Here is an 8,973-nt window from a genome sequence, read left to right on the forward strand (position 1 = left end):
GGTGTATGGGAGTGAGATTGAAAGTTAGGAGGTCTAAGGTGTACAGGAGCTAGAGTGTATGGAGTAGGATTGGGAGTTGGGAACCCTAAGGAAGTTGGAATTTTGCGATTCTAGGGAGTGAAGGGTTCTTAAGGGTATTTTCTCTCTAGATAATGTTTCTCTCTCCCCTCTCCTTTAGTCTTGGGTTTCGAATCAAATAAAAAGAACAAGTCTGAGCTCTTAGAATTCTCAAGCTCTTCTCATTAATTTTCAAAACTCTCAAGAGTCTCCAAGAGGGTTCATTACCAATGACTTAAGTTCCTTATATAAATTAACCCCAAAATAAGGGTGGATTTTCCAAAAACCATTAGAATTGTCAAAAATATACAAGTTTAATGGATAATATTAATCCCTTTTTTAGAATTAATGACCAAAATACCCTAAGCACTTTTTAATAAATGACAAAATCATTCCTCCATGAGGGGCCTCTTACCATTGCTAGGCCTCGGGAGTTTTTTCGGACATTTACGAAGGCAATTCTAGAGATCAAACGTCGTAGAATTGATGCTTGGATTGTTATGCACGTTTTGATACTCATTGGTCGTATTGTAACAGAGTTTTAAGGAAGAACCCAAAGTCCGCCTAAGTCCATAAACTTTGTGATTCTTCAACCATCGATCCGACCCGATTCATGATTTTTCGATACTTCATTTTGATCACAAACTAAAGATGATACTATTACGATCATTTTGTGATAAATTTTGTCCATTTTGGCCTCTGTTTGAGCACGTTCCATTTTTGAGAAGTCATCGAAAATGGAATTCTGGTGATTGGAAAAATATGCATTTTTCAACCTCAAAATTTGGCTTCATCCGGCCTTTGATTGTACACAAAAATTATATCAAAATAAAGTTCTTCGAAGCACAGTTACAATGGACCCATACTTGCGACGATCCGACATCGAGATCTTGAACTATGGCTTTTTAAGAATGAGATGTTCCTTTTTTTAAAATCTAAATTTTTATGTTTCGAGCCTATCTTCTCTCTAATAATTATCTCGTTTCGGACCACGCCATGATGCATATCATATGTCAAAACGAGTGTATTGTCGAGATCTAGCTCATGTCCGAATTTAAGCTTAATTGGATTCAAAATGAGCAAGTTATGAGCATTTGAAATTCATCCCAAAATGAGAAAACACAATTTCCATAATAGACACTGGTTCATTAAGGCTGCACCACAATAGTGTAAAACCTACTATTTTTTAATAAGTTAGGCCTATAATGGTCCTAGAGGGTCCGATTGAATCGAAATTTTGTACTTTGGGGTTTTTCAACATTCTTAATCCAATGACGGTACTCTGATACTCTTTTGAGACCCAAAAAATAGGGTTGTAGTTATAGGCTCTATTTTCAATATAGTAAGAGCTAGATTTGAAAACCAAGTTTCGTCCTGAGCAACTCAAACCTTGTCAGAATGCGACAAAACTTTACGGGTGTCCTTAGGGTATCCAAAACTACCCTCTCATGCAATTTCAAACCATTCTGATGCTTTTTAAGAGGTCGCCCAATATTATGCTTATTGCTACAATGTTTGGGTGGTCTGGTAGCGTCTTGAACACCGGCAGGACCAGGTTACCACCGGCTAACTCTTCATTCATCCAGGGGATACAAGTATGTTAAAAATGACGTATAGCAGAGTTATCAAGACCATCTATTTTCAAGATTTTCATCTATCTATAGATCTGCCTGATCTCTAGTATTGTTTAACTTTTAAATTTCACAACTAGGGATGAATATAGATTTTCAAGCCATCACAAGCCAACACCCGAACCACATCTTCAAGCAAATTTTAAAGGTGCACCTGTACTTCCATAGTATAAGGACGCCTTGCGTACACCTCACCATATATATATAGAGAAAATGTAGAGATTAGCCCACTAGCTCATATGAACATATGAGTCCAACGACCCAGAATCTGATGGTCACAATTTCATTGCGTGTTTGAATTTTAATTTTTTTATAAAAATATAAATAACTTGAAATTTTAGGTGTCTATTCTTCTCATCAATGTGAACTTAATAAAAATATTTAAAAATAATTTACAAAAAATAAATTGACCAACATACCCCCCAAACATTTCAGGGGTATTTTGGTCAATTTATTTCTTGTAAATTATTTTTTTTGACATTTTTATTAAATTATCCTATTTTTGAAGAACACGCGCCTAAAATTTTAAGCTATTTAAATCTGTAGAAAAAAATTAAAATTAAAATACGAAATGAGGTCGTGACCGTCAGATCGGCCAAGATTCGATCTGGGCCATTATGCTCATAAGAACTCGCTCATATGAACTCATATGTTCATATGAGCTAGTGGGCTAATCCCAGTATTTATATATATATATATATATATATATATATATATAAGAAAAGGCTGAAGGTAGCCCACTAGCTCATATGAATATATGAGCCCAACGGCTCAGAATGAATCTGGGCCGATCTGACGATCACGAATGTCCAGTAGTATTTGAATTTTATTTATTTTTCTAAAAATCCAAATCACTTGAAATTTTTGGTGTGTATTCTTCTCATCAAGGCGCACTTAATAAAAATATAAAACAATTATTTGTGAAAAGAAAAATGATAAAAATACCCCCCAAAACTTTTTGGGGGTATTTTGGTCAAATTATTTCATATAAAATATTTTTTTGGATATTTTTCGAAGATTCACCTATTTTTGATGAACACAAGTCTAAAATTTCAAGTGATTTGGATTTGTAGAAATAAAATAAAATTTAAACACTACTGGACATCTGTGATCGTCAGATCGGCCCAGATTCAATCTGGGCCGTTGGTTTCATATGTTTATATGAGCTAGTGGGCTAACCCCAGATTTTTCTATATATATATAGAAAAACACTACGCAACGCCTATAGGTGAAAATGAACAATTATTTCGCCTACCTCCATTACCGTCCAAAGTTCATCACGCAGTCACGATTGGCCGGTAGTGATTTATTTTTCATTTTTTTTTATAAATCAGAATGACCTGAAATTTGGAGCGCGCATTCATCAAAAATATGGAAATCTTCGAAAAATATAAAAAAAATATTTTACATGAAAACCATTGACCAAAATATCTCTGAAAAGTTTCAAGGGTATTTTGATCAATTTTGTTTCACTGATAAATTTTTTTATATTTTTATTACATACGTTTCAGTAAGATGTACATACCCTCCAAATTTTAGTTCATTCTCATTTATAAAAAAAAATGAAAATAAAACACTACTAGACAATTATGATCGCGCGCTGAAATTTAGACGGTGATGAAGGTAGGCAAAATCACTATTCATTTTTGCCTATAGGTATTGGGAAGACTTTTTCATATATATATATGGGCAAGCTTTTTATGCTTTCCCTACAACATAGAAGTTTTATCCTGCCTCTTATCCAACCGTCCATTCTGAATGGAAGGCTAAGATTGCCCCAATTACAATGTCATGTCTCTATACTATTTTATTTTTAATTTTTTTTCTATAAACTATTTTGACACCAAATTTTGGCTGCCCATTCCTCTATTAAACTTGCACTAGAAAAAATATAAAAAAAATATTTTCAACAAAATAAAATGATCAAAATACCCCTAAAATTTTCAAGGGGTATTTTGATCATTATATTTTATCGAAAAATTATTTTTAATATTTTTTATAGGTGCGCCCCAATGAGAAGATGGCACGTACCAAGTTTCATATTCATACAATTTGTATAAAAAAAACTAAAAAAAAAAATACTTTGAGACATCGGATCTAAGATCAAACGGTGAGTAGCTCTCTTGATTAAATTTGGATAGCTGGATGGTAGAGGGAGGATAGAACTTCTATACTGTAGGGGAAGCATATAAACCTTTCCCTATATATATATATATATATATATATATATATATATATATATATATATATATATATATATATATATATATATATATATATATATATATATATATATATATATATATGTGTGTGTGTGTGTATGTGTGTGTGTGTGTGTGTGCACGAACGCATGTGTGTGTATGCATACGTGTGTGCGAACGCACGTGTGTGTACGTACATGTGTGCACGCAAATTTCTTAGTGCTAACTTAATATTTAAATTAAGAATCAAAACGAGCTACACTAAAGAAAATCATGCACTTCCAACCCTTTCCATGACTGAGGAGTGAGTCCTTCATTAGTTTATTATGCCCAAACGACATCAACCATTCTCTGCAACTCTTACTCATTTTCCTTCTAACTATTGTCCAGGACCGGCATTTATATTTGACATTATTTACATTTGGAAAATTGTTTCTATACTGCATTTCTACAATATATAAAGCATCCATCTTAAAAGATGGATGCAAATAGGTGGTCCATCTAAAAACAAGTGTAATTGACAGTACAAATATTTTCTAGTATAATTATTATTTTTCGTTTTTAAAATTTTGTTTTTTTATATATTCATGATCTCTATGTTAAAGATTATATATTCTCTAAAAATTAAGATCAAATTATATTTAAAAAATATATTTATTGCTAAGCTTGTATTTTTACAATATGCGGGATGGCAGCATAGAAACCGTGTCCTTTACATTTTGACGTCCATCTGATACATTAATGCAGTCCTTGTCCACAAGCAAGGGGAACAAAGATTGGCTCAATGAGATCCGGTACCAATAAACTAAGCCTCTGCCACTGTAGAAACATTTCTCCTATGGGATTACATAATAGAATACAGGGTTCCTTCCATGCAGCCACAAGCCTAGAGTCTACAGTTTTAAAGCCTCTGCAATACTCCAATCACTCAAGATATCGAAAGTGTTCACCTCCCGCCTAAGGCTGGTGCTTAACCAAACTCTCTCGGCACTGCAAGGGGATTTCATCCGAGATCGGCAGATTCTTTATGTAGAGCTTATCACTCACAAATCCAACTGTCCTGGCCTTATCCTCAAGCTTGATCTAGAAAAGGCATAGAATCACATTGATTGGAAGGTCCTCAACCAACAAATTCTCAGAATGGATTTCAGACATAAATGAAGAATCATGGATATCTGGATTTATTTCCTTTGCCCATTTATGGTTCTAATAAGCAGTAGTCCTTGTGACTTCTTCCCAACAAGAAGGGGGCTGTGCCAATGGATCATCTCTCCCCATTTTTGTTAGCTATCATTGGTGAGATATTCAGGAGCTCTATTTTCAACCTATACAAGCAAGATGACCTGCTCACGGGCTTCTCTACCTCAAGGAGAGGCCGGATCATATCACATCTTCAATTTGTTGACGATACACTTGTCTTTAATAGGCTCAATCCCTGCAGATTGATAGACTTGGCTTTTTGTCGTATGCTTCAAGTTTGGCTACCTCAGTGCAAACAAGTTCAAAACACTAATGAGAGAATTCGTTTGGAATGGGGAGGGAGGTACTCTCATAGTCCATCTCATAAAGTGGAATACAATCTGTAGGCGAATTTCCTTGGAGAGCTGAGCATTCGATGCCTTAAGAATTATTAACTCAGCCCTTTGGCAAATGTTAGTTGTCAAATGTTACCACCCAACAAGACCAGTAGCTGTAAAGAGTTGATAAAGCATTGCTATTGGTTCATCGGCTTTGGTGGTTCCCAAGAGGCTCATCCAATGCAAGAACCATGGTTATGGAGGTTGGGATCAATTCAAATCTGGAATCGGGTTTGGGACCATGGGATAATGACAAGAAAAAAACTTCTTGTGATAGAGATCACAGTCTACGAGGTTTAAAAAAAATGCTAGGCGACCCCTAGGCCCAGGCCTGGAATAGGGCGGCCAGCGCCTAGGCGGAGCCGAGAACCTCAGGCGCGTTGAGGTGAGAAATTTTAAAAAATGTGCATTTATGTGCTGTACAAATGCATGTAAATGTAGATATTTATGTCAATTTTGTATTTTTGCATTTGTATATATTCTAACTAACTTCGTTTTGCAAAAATATATTTATGAATGTTGAAAACTTCAAATCATTGAAAATTTAGTTAAAAACATAAACAAGTCCAAAGTGTATTAATCTTCAACTCTCCATACTACATAGTGGCATATAATCATAGAGACTCAAGTCTCCATTAAGACCATTACAAAGTGATGCAATGAAATACAAAAGAAAAGAAGAGGAGATCTTCAATTCTTCAAATCAATGATTTAATCACTATCTTTATTCATCATTAAAATCTTTATCGTCACTTGCACCTCCATCTGAATCGCGTCCACCATCATCAGAATCATCTTCCTCTTCAACATATTGATCATCTTCCTCAATTTGTTGTGAATTTGCTTCCTCCTCCTCGTCTTCCTCTATTTCCCTCATCCTTTATGAAGTACCAACAACAGTCGTGGCTTAAGTAGCCTTCCTAGGATCAGAAGATGGACCGGATGCATCTTCAAACATATCCAATACACACCCACGCATGTGTGAGGACGCACAGAGAGAGAGAGCACTCTTAGTTAATCAGAATGCATGTAGATCTCTAACTTCAAGTTCAATATAAGATGACCCGTATGTCCTTATTTAAGTTTAAGAAAGCTTAAAAGCTTCAAATTTCTTAAAACCAGCTTCTCCACAAACTGATACAAACTGGATTCGACAAGTTAATCAGTTCAGAGAGACATTGCTGTACAATCTCTTGAACACGAAAAGAATCATATTTCCATTGCTTCAACAACGACTCATTTCGCCAAACTCCCAACAATAAAAGACAACCATTTCCTGCGCAAAGTTTTGTTAAATTAAAAGAGGTATGCCAAAACTCAAATTCTAGAAAGGATGTATTATAATCTGGGAATCATTCTCCCACATGAATCAGTTAAGATCCCATGCATGCATGTATCTAGCGTTCAATAAAATTACCAACACTATTTGTGCTAGGCTGGCGCGTTTATAATGCTCTACAGGAGTATATTGTATAGTTACTTCCTTGGGCATAAAACTTACTTGGGAAGGTTTTTTGTGATTCAAAATTTTGGGAACTGCCTAAAACTCACGAGACGATTATGTTTACCGTTTAAAAATTAGATAGTTTCTATTCAATCTTGAGGCATTATCTTTTTCAAGCCCACAGAAAATGTGAGTTCAATTGTGCTTCATGTGGGTTCAATTGTATTTAGTATATGGATTGAAAACGTTATATCCCCCAAGTTTTAGGTCCTGAAAATACTCCTAGATTGGGTTTTACCCGATGGAGTAAATAGATAGTTTGCTCTCAAGAGAGCATGAAATTTTTTGGTTATTCATACAGTTGTGCTATGGGTACACTAAACCCGCTTAATTCTATTTCTTGAACCGGTTATTTCTTAAACCAGTAGGGCTGGAACTCTTCACATATTGGTTTTTTTTTTTTTTTTTTTGGGTAATTCAGTGAGAGAGACATACCCTACCTGTTTTTTTTATTTTAATTAGAAAGTTATTTTTTTTTAAAGGTGTCATTGGGTAGTGTCATGGTAATGTCAACAGGATTGGAAACCACAACGTGATAACCAGGTATCGGGTACTACCACCACGACAAATTGGTATTTGCCCATTACATTTACCTTTACACGAAAAAGCACCACAAAAAAGCCTATAAATCCGTTTAACCTCACAATAAAAGGTTGATATTTTGTTTTGGCCAAAAATTTAACACCAGTAAATGGTGCGCCTAAGTGTCAACAAAACAAGCCTAGTGCATATGGAACTGCAAGATTACAGAAAGGCATACAAGAGTCATCATGACCTTCAGCGGAGAAGGTGATTTGGTTGCTTTAAGTCTCTCATCCAAATGATATGCAACGGAAAGCAGGTTCACATCAATGTGACTTTGACCAACCCCAATTGTACTAGTCTCACCATTTTAAAAAGGGTGCGGTTTGTATGGAGCAAAGGCTCTAAATAATCAAATTAGGGCCTAACTTCAAATAGTGTTGAGAAATGTGGTTTCAATAGTGGAAATCTAGAGGCTACCATCAAATAGTGTCTAGAAATGTGGTTTCAATAGTGGAAATATTTGTGATAGCCTTAAAACATATTTTCATCTTTATTTATAAAATTTAAAGCTTAAAAAGTAGTATGGATCGACAAATCTATGAAAACTTAAAAATCTTGAAAATCAACAGTCCAAAAATACATTACAAAATACCCGATTTTTAAAACTTGAAATCCATTTTTTTCTCATGTCCATGTATCTTGATGTCGAGATTGTCAATTTGAGAATATTTGGGTATCAAAATAAACATCTTCTAGTAAACTTTTTGAGATAGGCTCTAATTTGATTGTTTAGAGGATCAACTCTATATAAACTTTTTTCTTTTAAAAAGTTATGGTTTGAAAGTACTTTTTTTCTTTTTATGAAAAAAGTTATATAAGTGTGAGACTCTAATCAATCAAATTAAGACACCTAAAAAATTTCACTAGAATAAGTTGTTTTGATGTCCAAAGATCAACAAATTGATCATCTCAACCTCAAGATGCATGGCCATAAAAAAAAAATTGATTTCAAATTTTGAAAATAATGCATTTTGTAACATTTTTTTACCATCAATTTTCAAGATTCTCATGGATCTGCTCCATCTACACTAATTTTTAAGCTTTAAATTTTACAAATGTAGATGAAAATATATTTTAAGGCTCTGACAAATATTTCCACTATTGAAACCACAATTTTCAATTCTACTTGAACGTGTACTTTACTTTGATAGTTTAGGGCCTCGGTCTTATACAAACTACACCCTTTTTTTTATTGAGTGTTATTTTAAATTAGTTCACAAATGAAAATTTTAAAAATATAAAATGGCATTCATAATTTTATAAACGCAAAAATCTTGAAGAGAAATTTAGAAACGATTTCTTGCAATTGGAAGCCTGGGAGAGAAGAAAAATCAGAAGACTTGTATTCCTATAGTTGAGTTGTGGGTTTTGATTTCTTAGCTTCCTCCCAAATTAAAAATGATAATTTGTTCTTAGTT

This window comes from Amborella trichopoda, chromosome 13 (genome assembly GCF_054954075.1).
Source record: "Amborella trichopoda isolate Santa Cruz 75 chromosome 13, AtrichopodaSantaCruz75HAP2 v2.0, whole genome shotgun sequence".
Taxonomy (NCBI): domain Eukaryota; kingdom Viridiplantae; phylum Streptophyta; class Magnoliopsida; order Amborellales; family Amborellaceae; genus Amborella; species Amborella trichopoda.